Here is an 18,148-nt window from a genome sequence, read left to right as displayed (position 1 = left end):
CAGGATATTGCATAAGGAAGGAGTCGATACAGTGGCAGGATGTATGGTGTAGTTGTACATTTGTAGCACAGAAAGGTGACAGGAGGTTTTCTAAAAAAAAAAAAAAAAAAAAGAGTCGACAAATCGAGAGTGCTCAGAATGAGTATCAGATGATACCAGTTGAGAAGACTTGGAGCTGCTGTAGGCATGGAGTGTCTGTGTATCAGAGGCATTGAGAGTAGGTGTTGGCTGTGAGGCTATCTTGGTGGATGCGTAGAGAGCTCGGGAGGAGCTGATCATCCAGTTGGAGGCAGTGCAGCGACACTTGGTTCAGTGTACTCGGAATTGGAAGGCAGAAAGCGGCACAGGTGGCTATTAGGGTCAGATGTCAGATTGGCTAAGGTGACAGTGTTGAAGACCAGTTAGTTAGTCAATGTATTTTGGTTGTTGATTTGTCTCAGAGATTTTGTAATAGTCGTCAGGAGACGACTTTTCTTTTTGGGGGGGATGATGTTGTCGGTAGAAATTGTGTATCGGCCGATGGGTCCCTTTGGAAAGAAAATTGTGTATCAGCTGATGGGTCCCTTCGGAAAAGAAATTGTGTATCAGCCGATGGGTCCCTTCGGAAAAGAAATTGTGTATCAGTCGACGGGTCCCTTCCGAAAAGAAATTGTGTATCAGTCGACAGGTCCCTTCCGAAAGGAAATTGTGTATCAGCCGACAGGTCCCTTCGGAAAGGAAATTGTGTATCAGCCGACGGGTCCCTTCAGAAGAGTTCTTGTTATGTAGCCGATGGGTAAATAGTTTGTAGCAGACATAATGTATCTGGCCGACGGATACCTCTGGGAAAGTTCTTCGAAAAGTATTTATAACCCCTTCGGGAAGCATTGTAATCATCATATCATATCATACAAGCATAATGTACTGTTGGCATATGCGAATAGTAATAAGAGTTCTGCTGTTTGTTGTTCGTGTTTGTGTTTATTATCTGTGTGCGTTTCTTAATTAATCTATGCGGTAAACAGAGGACTACAAAGATCTTCCTATTGTATCAAGTTTCGCAGTCGTTAGTACACTGACAAATGATGCAAAACAAATTATTGAGAGTCTAGATGTGACAACTGTAGATTCTTCCGAGAGTTGTGTGCCAACTCGTTATACTACCTCTTTGTCACAAGTCTCGGGTAAGGTGTCATTTGAGTTGGAGATAAGCTCTCATGGGGATTTGTTTCCTTTTGGTGGAAGAAAATCTATTACTTCATCTCATACAACTGATAGCGATAGAGCCATAGTTTTAGAGGGGTCAATTGTGGATTGCAGGGGACTAGGTTAATGCTTCTTCATATAATATCTACTACATAGTCATTTATGGAGTATTTTCTTGAGTCTAGAATTGCAGGAGGGACCATTCAAAGCAGGGTACTCTCATCCGGGGTTCTTGTGGTATTCAACGTTTGGTGGGGAAGATTGTAGAGGCTTTGGCTACAATGCTTCCCCATAGGGATTAAGTGGTTGGGTTTGCTAAGAGGGTTACCTGGGATCCTATCTAACTAGTTATTTGGGAACAAAGATTGGAGCTATCTCTTAGCTCTCGGTTTGATGGCATTGAGCCTCTCATAGAGACCTGTGCATTTTATTGTAACTACATATTGAGGAGTGCTCATCATTTTTCTTTTGACCCATAGGTAGATGAATTGGTTTCATGTAGGTGGGGGTTGCTCTAGGTTCATACCGTCTTTTATGGGATGGGTTTGCACTATCTACAATTGATGGGGTTAGTTGTGTTTCAAGTTAGTAGGAGACTACTTGCAAAGTCAACATGTCCATAATGGTTTTGCAGAGGATGGATATTTGGGATATGGTACATATGCTTTTGGGAGTACTAGTTCTAGTTGCACAAATAGACTTCATACTCATGGACGATTAGTAGGGTGTGTAAGGTGTTTTGATGTAACAGATGATATCAAATATCTATTGTTCTTTGGTATGGATGGATGTGATTTCATCTCTACTAGGACCCAGGTGGAGATGGGATTGGCGTTGGAGATTGGGTGAGTCACCATTGTTGGTATGGTGATAGTATGTTCAAGATAGCTTTGTCGATAGTATTATGATCACAAGAGTTTGTAGGTGATGCCAAGGACATTATACATATTTATCCTTGGGATCCGGGTGGATCATTGTGTTTCTTTGATTCCTGGGATTGCTTGAGGACAAGCAATCTTGGGGAGGGAGGACTGTAATGTCCCCTTTTTAGCTTGACCATGGTGGTTGTAGAATGAAAATGCTACTCAAGTTCACAGAATAATACCAATGACATTTACATAGATCAAAACATAGAATGTACCTTAATACCACAACACCAACTGGGGAGGAAATGATCTATTTTATTCACACCAAAACATCGTGAGTACAATGATAATAATCCAAGTACTTATAGAAGGGTCGGTTGGTTGGGAAAACCAACCGACGCATTCCCTAACCTCCTAACTACCCAGCTCGCTCAAGCTTTAACAAGCACTAAGCACAATATTACTTTATTCTCTACTACAATGGTGGATGGATTTGGCCTATTTCTAGGTCCTTGTAGGTTAATACTAGTGATTTGAGGACCTTGTTGAGGGTTATGGCTCCATTTGGTGGGACTTACTATTTGTATTAAGCCAATGGATGGTTTCGATGAAGCTCAGATGAGTTAGAAAAGTTGAATGATGCTCTCAGTTTTTATTTTTGGCTTTTGGTTTGGGCTCCAAGAATCTTGGAGGGAGCATCTATTTTTAGTAAGTCACTCGGTCATGTTCATTCATCATCTTTCTTCATCTAGATAACTCATGTGCTATCAGATTTCGATTCTGATGCTTCTTTATTCATTTTTGCAAGATAGGTGAATTATGATTATTATTTAATTAAATACACTAAAGTTGCTCTATATGCTGGCATCGTATATTGGTCACCTTAGTGTCATAGCTCGTTGGAACTAGGTTGAATTTTCCTAAATCTTAGGCACAGGAAACAATGATCTTGTGTCTGAATATCATGATATTGATGAAAAGATAATTTTTGGAGCCAAAGGGAGTAAATAAATTATATTATTCAAATATGTGCCTGAGTATAAAGCTAAGGGCATTTAAGTGAAAAGCCTCTTCATGAAGCTAATTGTTGGTTTGATAAGAAATATTTGTTAAATAAATTTAAAACCAGTGGCTTTTTACAAATGAAATTATTCTTGGATATCTTTGATTTGCATTTTGTGGAGAAGTTGATCTTGAGCATTTTGAAAAAATTTCATGCCTGGATGCCATGACTTTTTTTTCACTTCGAGCCATTCATGATAATGGCGAATCATGCTAGGTGTGTTTACTCTATTACTAACGGTTCAGTATTATTATTGAAGTTTTGGGCATAGAAAATATTCAAATCTGCGTTGGGAGTTGATAGTGTGTTGAAGATCAATTCTACTCAAAGGAGGTTGAGACGGCTAGTGTCTTTAGTAATTCAAAGGCAGAAATAACATTTGTTGGGGCAATACAAGTGATTGGTATCAAGCATCAGGGGCTGCATTTATACATAGAGGAGCAGCGCTCAGATTACCATGGTTGTGATCTGATTGAGACATTGCTAGTGCAAGTTTGGCCAGCTTTACACCTTTATAGGTTTGTGATTACATTCCTAGAGGCCCACATCAATATTGGGATTTATTCTTGATCGATACCTTCTCTTAGTGAGACGCAACGTGCATAACAGGTTCCTTGCATTTCAGATATTTAATAAATGTGCATTTTATACAGCTGCAATTCATTGTATATATTTGCAAATTATAAATAAGAGTGTGGATTACCATTAGTCTCTATGTATTGTTTTTATTTCTTCTCAAAATCTGAGAAGCATATAATCCCCCAAAAACTACAAAAATCAGAATCTTTCGAAAAGCAAGGAGAAACAATATTACTTCTATAGTGTAGTTAGGAGTGAGCCAGTAGGGCTTATTACATGTGGCTCTTTCATAACTTTTGTGGGAGAACTGACACTTTCCCAGCCAATGTGGGACAATAGATATAGTTTTCCCCTTAAATAATTCATTTACTTCAATACTTTAATTAATACCTTTTTATAGTTTCGATGAATTAATTGAATAAATTGCCTCTTTCAATGATGACAACCTTCAACTTATGTGAAATTATAAAGTCAAATTATAAATATATAATAAGCCATTTCATGTTTTAATAATAATCTGGCCACTAAAATAATAACTGCCGAAATACTTATCCTTCTAATATGTCGTCTAAAATAGTAGTTTATTATTTTCCCACATGATCTAATGCACTTTCCAAAAATTGAAAGGGTCCTTCTCAATCATCACCAAACTTGCCATAAGCAGCAAGTACATGAAACTAAACCCAAACAAAGTCCGATCTAAGCTAAACAAAGACCAAGCTAGAGCATAGTGAATTCTCGAGAAGACAAAACCCTCCCGTAATCAATTCTCTGTTTTCAAAGTCCCTCTAACCACAATAATTAGCCTACAAGGGACACAATAATAACAATTTGTCCTCTAACACTAGCTAAAAAGGGGACATTACAATCCACCTTCCCTGAAAATTGCATGTCGCTAAGCAATCTCAAAAACAAATAACATATTAGCCCACTCCGATCCCAAGGGTAAAAGACTGTATAATGTCCCCACAATCACTAACCAACTCCTGTAGCATCATCACCAATCTAACTGAGAAAACCTAAAAAACTAGAATGAAACCAATTATAGATGTTGTAGGAGTGAACATTTCACAAGGAAGCAACTTGGAAGACTGACGAAGGTTGCTTCCCAAAACTACACAAGGTGAGTTGTCATGCACATTATCCAACACATACTCAATTGAATTGTTCATCTGAAAGAGATCATGCACATGGGAGTAAAAAGTGAAGCCATATGTAGTTGACACCATGTACATATTTGAAAACTCCTCTACGAGACCTGTTTGAAAATCCCGATCCAATAGAAGGATCCCAAACATTGGACATAAGCCTGCCAAGAAAAACATCCTTTGCCTTCTGTTGCTCAACTTTGAACTCAACTTCACTGTTCCCAACGTGGTGAAGCCAATCAATAAGATCCAACCAAACTGAAGTGTTGACCTTGTCTACACTTGGATCCCAATCCTCATTGAACTCACATCCATTCGTATTGAGGAGATAATAACATCCAAAGGCATCTGTAACACAATCATTGTCTCCATCCTCTACAACACTCCATGGATGTGTTGACTCGACAAGTAATCCAACTTGCAGTCACAAATCCCATCTACTATAGATGGCAATTGCTTTTCCCTCAAATGATGGTACAACCTGTTGTCCTGCATTTTGTCACCACAAAATGTAGGTAGTACAAGACTTTTTCAAATTAGTTTTGCATTTCTCTGAGTTCATTTCATTATTTAATTGGTTAGTATTGATCAACTAATTGGTACCAATTGATACAATGAATCTTTTTATTGAAGACCTTCGTCAAGTCTTTTTTGTTTTTCTTTTTGTTGAGCCTTTGCTTGATTTTTGAAGCCTTCAAAGTCTTTTTCTTGCTTTTGAGTTTGCATTTGTTTGTTTTTAGTCCTTTGGTTTTGCTCATGTCATGCCATTCGTTTTCTCCTTCGATTCGGTCTAACCTAGAGGTCAATCGGAGTTGTCAGTGAAAAGATATAGTCATTTTAGTGCCTCAAAAGTGGACATTTTAGGTGCAATAACACAAATTAAAAATATGATGTTATATTTTCATTTTGACATTCACTTTTTGAAAATATAACATTTTACTCAATTTTTGTTATGTTTTGAAATTACTTTTCATTTAAATTTATAACTTAAAGTGACTGTAGTGCACTTTATGTTATAATTTTAAGTTGAGTTACTTTTTAATTTTTCATTTAAAGTGACTATAGAACTATATAGTTACTTTTTAAATTTTTGATTTTTAAATCAAATACTTATATAAATGTCACTTTAATATAATGTTTATGTATTATATTGATTAATATGATGCATAAATGTTATTTTTGACCCATATTGATGACATTTTTATAAAATTAAGTGAAATACATAACTTAAATGCCTCAAAGTGGACTTTTTATGTGCAAATGCATATAAAAATCTATAAAAAGTGAAAACTTTTCATGCTAATGGATACGAAAACTCATTTTGAGGACCTTTTTCAAGTCATTACATTAAAAGCTTGTAAAAGTGGACCTTTTTGATGCAATGACATGAAAAGTTGAGTTTTCATGCTTGTGCATGGAAAATGTGAGATATGTTTATAAAATATGTAAGTGACTCCAAAAAGTGAGATTTTGGAGACTTGCACATTTTAAAATATGTAATGGGCTTCAAAAAGTGAGATTATATCTCAAGACATATTTTAAAACATCCATTGGACTCAAAAAGGTCCGATTTTGCCTTCCTACATGTTTTAAAATATGTAATGAACATAAAAATGTCCTATTATGTGAAGAAAACATGTTCTTGCTCAAAAAACCTCTTATTTTAATCATAACTTCTAATTTTCCCCATGGATTTGGATGAAATCAGTTGTATTCAAAACGTTTTGGAGAGGTGATCATTTTGCCCTCATCAAGAATCAGTTTATTGTGTCCAAAAATGTGTTCAAAACTCCCAAGCTAGGGCACAATTTTGCAAAAAACTCCATAAATCTTCAAATTTGGAACATGTTTTTGTTTGGAATCAAATCGTTTTGACCTTATTTGCTGATTCCATTACATTGTGATCATTATTTTGATGTTAAAACACCAAATCGTTTTTGCTTGGAGAAACACGTTTTTGCTTAGAATGCCCGAAAAATTGGGGTTTTAATCCACTTTTGTGTTTTAAAGCAACTTTTTTGCATTTGGATCCATGTATATCCATTTGGGGAAGTCGTTTTTGCATTCACAAGTCAAAAATGACTCAAAAACATGCAGTTTTTGGCCACGTTTTTGCGAAAACGGCCTATATTTTTGAATAAAAGTCATGTTTTTGTTCAAAAGACTCAAAAAATTGCATTTTCAACCCATACATTTGATCAAAAGGGATTGTTTTTGAGTTTTGAATGCATGATATTGTTTTTGGAGACCATTTATTTGGCACTTTCATGTCAAATCCGACCATTGAATGTCCATTACATGCAAGTGCGGAAAAAGTCAAAAGGTTGTTTGAAAATCCGAATTTAAGGGAGAATTGGTCTTAAGACTATAAAACATGCTATTTTAGCTCTTTCTTCTTCATTTTTGGCACTTAATTTTCATGTAAGTGGACCTCTTCTTTCATGCATTTTAATTCATGATTATCTTTGCTGATTTTATGCATGAAATCATTGAATGGATGCCATTTGTAAGAATCTTTGCCTTAGAATGTGCATTTTTCCTTTAAATATGAATTTTTTTTCATTTTGATGTCTTTGGTTCTTCCCCAAGTTCCAAATTCGAATTTCATCTTTGGAGTGCATTGCATCTTGGCATGTTTTGAGTTGTTTTCAAAGGTATGTTTTTCTTTTGTTTTGGTTTTGTGTGTTTGTTTGCCGGTTTTTCTCCATTTGGAGAAGTTGCAAGTTTTTTTTTCAAAAACTTGTTTTTCCTTCATTACATGCGAAAGCGTTATCATTTTTCACATTCCATTTCCATGTCATTACATCTCACATCTCATCTGACAAATGCGATTACATGTTTATCATCTCATTCGCCATCCGCACATGCATGTAATCCCATTTTCTGTTTCCATTTTCATCCATCTCATTTTTCGCTTCCATTCGCACGACACGATTACACGAAATGCCTTACGTGTAATTGCATCCAAAAGGTCCGATTTTGATCAAAAGTCATATTTTGAAAAGGCAAAAGGATGTTATTTTCGCTTTCTGTGAATTTTGACTTCTTTCTTCTTCCAAAAGTGACTATATAATTCATTATCTCACCTCCATTGTTTCATTTCCATTTTCATATACACATTCGCACTTACGTGATTAAATACATGTTTCCACCTCATAACATATTTTACATGTTACTCTCCATCTGCATCCGCATATACATGTAAAGTATATGCATTCGCACTTACACCTCATTTCATTTTTCCACATTCCGTTACATTGTGCATTTACATATATGCATGTTTCATTCAATAAAGCTTTGAAAACATTTAAGTCACTTTTGAAATCAACAACTTTCACTTTGCACGCATTCCCATGTGTTTCACCTTCGCGCATTTTCATTCCATTCCATTTTCCATATTCATACTTTCATTTCATTTCATTTCACATTCCATTGCATATGCATACGCTTTCTCTTCGAAAGTCACTCATTTTTGAATCTTCACTACTGCTCTGGAATCCACTTACATGGAGATTCCTTTTGATGATGCATTTGTGTTTTGGAATTTTTGTGTTACAGTACGAGCACAAGAAATGTCCTCGCCTTCCAAATCCAAGGGCAAGATGAAATACCAATATGACAGAATTGGCTCATGCAGTTCCTTCGTCAGTTACGTCTGTTCTGGATAACATACTAGACACCAAGATTGGTCACGTAGATGTAGCCGATTTTCTACAAAGGATTGAAGCTCCAGCTACGCATGAGATGAAACGCATTAAAAGAAGCAACATTCATTTGGTTTCTACATTTCCTATGGCGGCCATAGAACCTGATTTTGTTTACGGATGTGCTCGGCGATTCACTCGGAAGACAAGGAATATCAAAGACACTGATGGCAAGGTCATCATTAGCCTTGATCCTAAAGTGATTGAACAAATCTTCAAAGTTCCTTGAAAATCAGAATGTGTTGATTTGACCAAAGATTTGTCATTAGCTTGTTGGAATGAACAAAAAAACAACTATCAAAAGTATGTCAACCTTTACTGGTTAGACAACAAAAGAAGTAATTTTTCCAGGTGGCCAAAGACTCTTCATTAGTCAAATTTTAAACAAGAATACAAGGATCTCATCATCCTTCTCAGCAGAATTTGTGGTCTGAAGGATTCTTCCGACTTTGGCAGAATTTGTGGTCTGAAGGATTCTTCCGACTTTGAGCCATGGATGTACAAATTTATGTTTCAAATCATAGAGAACAAAGAACACATCTTTTGGGGAGAGCTTATTAGTATTGCGATCTGTCAGCAAATATGCAATGTAGGAACATCAGTACCTTTTTACATGAACTCATATCTAGTTTACATTGCTGCTGCCATGGGATCTTTTTCGAGGCTTTCCACCAAAGGTGATCGTCTTCAAGTACCTGTTTGGGAATACTATGACCAAATTACTTTGGCTAACAATAAATATCATTACAAAAGAGTCCAAGATGCTTTCTTTGGACATTACAGGTGTCTGTTCGACAAACAGTTGTGTATCAAAAGAGTATCTGATGCAGCATGGGAAAAGGTAAACCATTACGGTTGCATTTTTCTTCAATTTCCCACTTTCACATACTTGAGAGTTGGATATTTCAAAGGAGAGCCGTATACCTTACCTAGGTATGCTATAGATGAATTATTCTAATGGAGTTAGCAAGACAACTCATGGACGTGCAGAATGATCAACATGCGTCACATAGGCCCGGATTTGGCATCACCTCGGCTAGGCCTTTATCTATTGGCAATTATTCAATTGTTTCTGTGCCTAAAGCAAAGAATATGGAAGCAAAGTTGCAATTGATTACATTGAAGAGGTTCAAGGCTAGATTTGACTTTGATTATCGAAAGATGAACTCTCAGATAAAGAGGGCTTATACTCATGTTCATTTCATTGAAGACATTTGGATTGACATGAGAACAGAGTTTGATATTATGAAGATGGATTATTGCAGGTTAACCTTGCAACAAATAATTGATCTTAATATGTTGGAAATCCCTCTAGATTTCCAAGTTGAAGATGACGGCGACATCCTTGATTCGAAATTTCATCAAGCCGATTTTGATAAAATCTATCATTTTCCTATTCAATGGCAACACAAAGAAGGTACATCTATTATGGATAGGTTTCAATCCATCTTAGCAAACACTAACAAGTGGTTGAAAAGTAAATGTCTAAAAAGAGTAAATCCTAAAATGGGTCTGAATTGTGGAAGCTTTGGTCCCCCTGGCAAGAAGTCACAACTGGAAATTATAGGGAAAGATGGTGCTTCATCTTCAAATGTCAAGAATACTCTCAAATTCAAATTAAAGGGCGGAAAAGGGACTAAATAAATTATAGGGAAAGATGGTGCTTCATCTTCAAATGTCAAGAATACTCTCAAATTCAAATTAAAGGGCGGAAAAGGGACTAGATCATTCCAAGTTCTTGAATCAATTCAAGAATCAGTGATAGAATCAGAAGAAGAATTGGAAACAGAATCCGAGAAAGAAGATTCAGATGAAGAAGGAGAAATTAGAATCATATCTCCTCCCAAGCTTGCACGAGCGTGCACATCTTCTCCACATGGAGAGCCCTTTTTGCATGAGGTTGATGATGATGTAGATTCGTTTTCTATTGTTTTCACTCACTCTATTCCAGTTTCGGAGGTTAACACCATGGCTCTGCCAATTTCATCTGCTGCTCCTCGTGTTCTTGGACATTATCAATTTGAACACTTAGCAAATGTGTTTGATGATTTTTCGACTCTTACTGGTGGTCAAGTTTCCCAACTTAATACATCTTTCACAAGATTTGAACTTTTCATGAAAGAATCTTCACAACATGTTCCTATGCCTATAGCAGTGCAAACTGAATCTTGTTCAGTCACTAGAGATATACAATCTAGATCAATGCCAATGGTCTCCACTATGCTTGCTTCTACAGATGAAAGTTTTAGCCTACCTGCATGGTTGAGTAGAATAACAATGAAGAGAAGGAAGGTGGTTGTTCCTCCTGACAATCTTCCTGTGAAGAAGACTAAATCCAAATCTCTGAAGGACAAGATTGTTTCTGGAATTTTGGTTGATTCTGACAAAACCAAGTATGTTGAGGTTGCTGAGCCCTTAGTAGATAAAGATGTTGAAGAACTCACTAGCTCTGATTATAAATTTACTAAGATTGAAGTTGGAAAGCAATCTCGTTTGAGTTCTTTACAAGATGCTCATGATGCATTGGCAAATGTATCAAAAAGCAGTCATGAGCTTTGGGAAAAGAAGAATCAGTTGAAACAGGAAATAGCTCGTTTGAATGAGGTTATCCAGAAGCAATCTTCTCAGAATGTTGTTGTTGCATCACAAACATCTAAAGAGAGAAGGTTGATTGAAGCTGCTAATTCTTGGATACAGGAAATCATTGTTGAAGGAGTTCGAGCTATCATAGAGACACTTGCAGTTCTAAAGCATATCAAAGAGATGAGCAAAATGAAACTAAGCTTAATTTCTTTGACTCAGGAAGTAGATAACTTGAAGGAAATCCTTGAGGATTGGGATGAAATGATAAAATTTTATTTAAATGCTATGGTCTCATGTGATGTTCTTCCGTCATGTGAAATGTTCTTCAGATTTCAAGGACTCATTTGTTACAAGGAAGAGACTTTAAGAAAGTTGATCACAAAAGTGCAAGTGGCTCTTGAAGATTGTCAAGCAGTTGAAACAAGCCTTACTTGTGATTTGGAGCAATTGGGATGCCGTGTTCCTGATAATCTTGGTAATCTTTTGGCAGTAGAGAGAGTGAATTCAGAATATACAATCAGAATCGATGCTGATGTAGATTCCGAAGATTTTGGTTCACACACAATGAACAAGTTCGTTTTGTACAAATCTTTGACAAAACACTTGTTAGATACTACAACAGCAAATTTCAAAGTGGTGCAATCAGCATATGAAAATGCAGTGAGAATCGAAGCCATATCAAAGACTATGGAGATTGCTGATCTTCCTACAGTGCGTGACGTCATTGTGAAATTCAAGGCATTAAGAAGCAATCTTTAAGATTGTTATGTAATTTCTACTTCATAGTTGTTTAAGATGCATTACATGATAAAGTGTAATTGCATGTATGTAAAAGATGTAATGCGAGTTGCATGTAATCCATTAGTTTTTGTAGTTAGACTTGGTCAAAGTTGGTCGAGTTGCTCCCACTTTTTCCTCTCCCTTTTTCTCAACTTCTTTGCCTATATAAAGGAGTGCCCTCCTCATTGTAAAATCATCATTATCTTTATACAAGAGAGCTCTGGAGAAATTGTGCCAGCAGAACTTCGTTTGTGTGAGCATTATTTTGAGAAAAAGTGAATACAAAGGCGCATTTGAGACTTAACTTTGATTAAGTGAAATTGTCACTTGTATGCATTATAAGCTTTGTCTATTATTCATTCAAGTCATCTTTGATTCGTATTATCTTTTGTTATTGATATTGTATCCTTTGTGATTGATAGAAAAGAGTTTAGAAACAATTGAATCCCGAGCTTTGATCAGGAACAATTGTGAAAATCCATAGCTATTAGCTTTGTTTGTAGCTTGGGTGTTCGTCTTAATTTGCAAAATAGTTAGATTGTTGTTACTTTTAGGAGTCTTTGTGCCCTAATTGTAAAGATTTTACCACATAGAAGTACAACGGGACTTAGAGCCAAACTGGTACGTTTTGGCTAGCCTTTGAGTTAGTTAAAATTTATTGGTATCACTGTTTCCAGCTCGTGATAGAAGTGTAATTAGAGATTCACTTTGCCCATTATTTGCCTTACAAATAAGTGGATCCTTTCTTGAAAGTTAAGAAGAAAGGATAATAGTAACACCCTCTTTATAAATCTCTCAATTTCTTGTTTACCTTGAGTTGATCCAAAGAACAGTGAGAAGGGGGAGCCTTCCCTTTAAGGTAGGAGAGTCTCTGTCTCACATGCTGTGGCTGGTCATCCTATTTTGCGACTGAATTTTTACCCAAAACTGTCGATTGCAAAATATCCACCCAACACAACCCTAGAATCAATCCATGCTGATGTACCATCAAATCCTTTATGTGTGGATCAGATAAGTTGTGATGAACACTTGTCCCTATGTAGTTATGATAAAAGCCTCCCACCTCGGTCAAACATTGACCATCGTAGCTCTGAATGTAACCCCTATCATCTAGCTCATCACCAACTACATCTACAATGAATTCAACTGTAGGAGAACCCAATGCAACATATGGGTTCTTGCTAATCTCTATAGATTTACTTATTCCAAATATATCATTTGTACTTGAACTAGTGATATGCATGGCCACATCCTCAATCTTCTCACAACCATAGCTCGTGGATATCAAATCATCACCAACTGCCACTGAAGACGACTGAACTTTAAATGTAGCTGGTGAAGACTGTCCCAAGCTCAGCTCCCCAAATAACTCCTCAATCCATGATTGAGACCCATGAAGTGCCAACTACTCTCTCTTCAATGAATCTATAAGCACTCTGAAATTCATGGGTGAGCTCATCTACCTCCTTTCCCCTCAACATATCATAGTAAGTCCAATCCCAGTCCAAAAGTTAATCTTTGTCAGCCAATAACTAATTTTGTTTCATTATTCTAATAGCTTTTCAAAGTGTATAAAAGTTTGTAACGGAAAGACTACCATCATAGTGCTCATTTGCCACAGGATGACTCCAACCATAGGTAGCCAACATTTGTTGAGTAACATCAAAGTGCTCTATGGCTGTGCGCATCATTCTGTCATCAACCTTTAGCTGCCCAACCAAATGTCTCTGAAATTCATGGCTCCGATGCAAGCTCTCTAAATCAAAGTTTTCTCCACGGTATGAAGTTGTGTCTGTATTGCTCATTTCATGCATAATGGCACCCTGTGTGTTATCAAATCTGCAGACATCAACAATCAAGTTACTACTGCTAGGTACCTTTACAAATGGCTCATCAGATAAAGTAGCAAACTACTGCTATATCAGTCTCCTCTCACACTCCCTCTTCCGTATAATTGTAAGTCCCTGTAAGTCATGATCTTTGGACCTAACATCAACTAATGAATTCTCTATTTCACTTCATAAAGTCTGGTATGAAAGATCGGACTCAATAAGAAAGGAGTCTTCCTCATAAATAGTGTCAGTAGTACCCAAATCCAGAGTATTACATACTTTATATTTTCTTTTTGACTTTATAAATTGCATCAATAAATGGGCTTCAAATATTAAAATCATTAAGTGCACTTTAAGTCACTTAAATGAAGGTTCGTGGCCCCATTGAATATAAAGTGCACATTAAACTTTATATTATGTCTTTAAAGATTATTATTGATAAACTATTACTTTATTAATAATTAGAATAACATAAATAAATACTCATTATTTCTCGAGTCCATCTGAACCAAGAAGTTAACCACTGCATCCTCTGTTGATTTTATTGCCTTACTAAATATAGAAAGGGCCCTTCTTGATCACCCCCATGCTTACCATAAATTAAGTATACAAAATTGGGCTGAAACAAAGTCCAATTTGAGCCAAATAAAGATCAAGCTAGAACATACAAAATTCTGGACAAGATAAGAACCTCCATTTAAAAACCTCTACCTTAGAAGACCCTTTATGCATAGTAATTAGTCTACAAGGGTCACAATAATAGGCAATCCCTCAAACTCCAATGGTCACGTAAATGGGGACATTATAGTCCTCCCTCCTTGAAATTGCTTGTCCTTAAGCAATCATGATTGCAAAGAAACTCCATTACATTGGAGCTTCAAATGAAATTTGTGAAATGTCCCATAGTGCAACGACATTTTTGAGGCATTTGACTCACAACAACTGTAAAAAAATGAAAAATAACCCATCTATCCAACTTTATGCTCTGAGACTATGAATCCGAAACACACCATGTACATGAGGATAAAAAATAACACTGCTAGCCACCCAAACTATACACATAGTGGGAAATCCCCAGTGAACCTAGATTGGAATACTGATGCACACAAAGGATGCCACAATATACTAAAGAGCATCCAACAAAATATGCTTGGATACCAAATCTTGAATCCTTGCCGACCAAGGAAAATAACCCAAGCCATCAATTGTGCTAACAAGATTCCACCACCTTCATATTGTAGAAGGTGAATCAATTTGTTAGAACCCATCAGCCCTGCTCTTCCAAACCTGCCTTTAGCTGGCTTCCAACATAAAAGAGGCTCACATCTATCCATCATAAGGAAGAATGGATATGGCAACATTTAGTAGACTAATTCTCTTTTACATTCTACCAATCCCTTGTGAGTGTGAAGTCCAACTATACTACAAGGACAAGAACTCCCGAGTGTCCATTCCATTCCCAAGTTATCCATCCTCGGCTAAATCGCCATGGATGTACTGACTCTGCAAGTAGTCTACTGCCAACTTGCAACAACTGACTCCATTTATTGAAGACGACATATATCCATCCTATGAAGGGTGATATAATCCAGGAGCCAATCCACACAGATGTATAACCAAATCCTCTACTTGTGGATTAAAAGAGAAATGATCCGCGCTCCTCACTATGTAGTTACAATAAAAGACTTCGATCTCTTTCAATGGTTCATCACTGACAACTTGAAAATCAGAAGATGGCTCCAATCTCTGATCCTAGACAACTGACTGGGTAGATGCCTTGCCAAACCTCTCTGCACACCCAATCACATACTCTCTATCATAAAAAAGGGGAGATATTATGATTTAAGTGTCTCCAATGCCCTTTGGATGAACCTCAAATTGCAAATATGACTATCGGCCTCAAGACCACAATTCCTCTCCTCAAATTCAGCTCTCCAAAGTAAGTATGCAACATATTTATGTGTGTAATCAAAATGAGAAAAGGTTGAATCAACCCTCTCTCTCGTAGCTCTCAACTAGTCCCTCCATCTTTGAGGCTCAACAAATTGTTGAACATAATCAACTGCATGGAATGAAATAATAGGATTGTTCCCAGAGGGAAACAACCCAATATGAGAATCAATCTCCCAAACAAATGATGCTCTACATATATTCCGTGTAGAAGATGGAGTAGTGCCTTAAACTCTCGCACACCTCATTCACAAATTCACTTCTACCTCACAAGGACTCTCAGTACCTTTATCTTGCATCATCTGTCAATGTGCTAACCATAGATTAAATTCTCATCGAGAAGTGACATATATCCTTGTTTCTCAAGAGAAGTTTCACAAAATGAGAAATATCTCCTACTTATCGAGAAATAGCAAGGATTTCTCGTGGAGAATTCTCTCCGAGAAGTCTTGAACTTCTCAGCAAGAAGTTGGTCACTTCTCTGCCACATCTTGCCAACTTCTCGCGATAACTAGCATACTTCTTGTGGGCAATAGCAGTGAAATTTTGATGCCTATTGAGTTGCCTATTTTGTATTCATTTTGCGTTTTTGAGCATTTGGAGGAGAGAAGGGTTTTGGAGGAGAGAAATAGTGTTTGGCAGCCTTGTAGATTGATTATAAATCCACGAAATTTTCTGGAGAAGTTACTGATTTATCTCCAATATTTGCCGAGAAAACTTTCTTTTTCCTTGCCGATTAGTGGTAGAGAATGAGATTTTGAACTATTGTGCTAACTATTGGAGAACCTGATACAACAAGAGGCTCTCTATAGTTTTCTATCAAATTACTCATTCCAGTTGAATCCGCTCCTAAATTGGTGACAAATGTAGCCACATACTCACTACAATTTATAGGTATCAACTCATCACCAACTGCAGTAGTAGGAAGATGAACAAAATTTGTAGCTGGTGAAGATTGTACTCGGTTTAACTCCATGGTGAGTGAGCTCAACTACCTCCTTTCCATTCAAAACATCGTAAAAATTGTGACCCCACTCAAGAAGGTAATCTTTGTCAACCGACAACTATAGGTAATTATGTTTCACAATACCAATAGCTTCTTGAACTGAATGGAATTCTATTAAGGAAAGGCCTCTATGACCGTGCTCATCTGACATAGGAGCACCCCAACAAAATATGGCTAACATCTGATGGGAAACGCCATAATGCTCATTGGCTGTAGCAATCTGATTATCATTCACCTTCAAGTGCCCAGTCAAATGATGTCTCTGAACACCCTGACACGTATTTAAGCTCTTTGACCCACAGTGCGTATTGTGTTATGAAATTGTATTAACACCGCTCATCTCATAACAAATAACATTGTATGTGCTATCATCAATACACACATCAACAGCTAAGGCATTGCTGCTAGGTACTTTTCCAGATGGCTCATTTGGTAAAGTGGAAGATGCTGCTATATCAAACTCCTCACAAGGTCCCACTTCCCAAGTAATTGCAAGTTCCTGTAAGTCACGATCCTGGGACCTATCATCAACCAATGAATTCTTTGAATCATTTCCTAAAGTCTGATATGAAAGATCGGACTCACCATTGTAGGAGTCTTCCTTGTATATAACATTACTAATACCCAAATCTAGAGTACTAACATTCTCTGATAACTCATGCTGCGGTAAACATGATGCATTGCTGTCATAGAAATCAGAATTATAAGAATTCACATTTTGCATGCAATCCCCAAAACTAAAACTCTCATTATGTGAATCAAAACTCATAGTAATACCCACAACATTTGTTGCTCTAGTCTGGACATCAACACCTTCACGAGGCTCAAACAAAGGACTTTATCATGAAATTTTGTTGGTCCTGCCACAGGTCAGTATCCTGAGAAGGGGGGGGGGTGGGTGAATCAAAATACTGACTAGTTCAAAGTTTTCACTATCTATCACACTTCACACTTATCTATGGGTTTATGTTGGCTACAACTCAACCAATCATGATTAAGCAAAAAACAAGGAACATGAAGTGGCAACACATAATGCAGTATCTATCTTGTGGAAACCTGAGTCAATCCTCAGAAAGCTTGCGCTCTCCTGAAGTGCGCCAGGTCAAGAGCTTATCTCTGTTAAAAGATTGCAAACACATTGTTAGGTGACACTTGATTAATGGATTTTGATAAGACTTGTTAAAGTCTTGCCTTGTTAGGAGCAACTTGGTCAAAGGACTTCTAGACACAAGTTAATGTGTCACCCTATTAGGGGATTTAGTACAAAGAACCTATTAGGGTCCAACCTCAACGTGATTTACTGTTGTAAAATTAGTAAGCAACAAGGAATGATCTAACAAAATAGCTACTTGAAATAGATCCTTCTTCAGCTCTTTTGACCTGTCTGGAACTATGCTCTGCCTTCTCTCGGCTTTGCAACTTCAAACTCCAATCACTTGTGCACTTGGCTAT

General features: G+C 36.9%; 1 protein-coding gene across 5 annotated transcripts in view; it reads left to right on the top strand.

The window, feature by feature from the left end:
* LOC149552372 (fanconi anemia group F protein (FANCF)) overlaps window positions 1-18,148 on the top strand; it is a 235,082-nt gene that overhangs the window by 154,604 nt on the left and 62,330 nt on the right. The gene's annotated exons all lie outside the window — the stretch shown is intronic.

The sequence above is a fragment of the Cupressus sempervirens genome, chromosome 6, assembly GCF_028749045.1.
Source record: "Cupressus sempervirens isolate cs-2001-9-10 chromosome 6, ASM2874904v1, whole genome shotgun sequence".
Classification (NCBI taxonomy): Eukaryota; Viridiplantae; Streptophyta; class Pinopsida; order Cupressales; family Cupressaceae; genus Cupressus; species Cupressus sempervirens.
The sequence above is the reverse complement of the archived record's forward strand: the minus strand, read 5'-3'. Positions and strand labels throughout refer to the sequence as shown.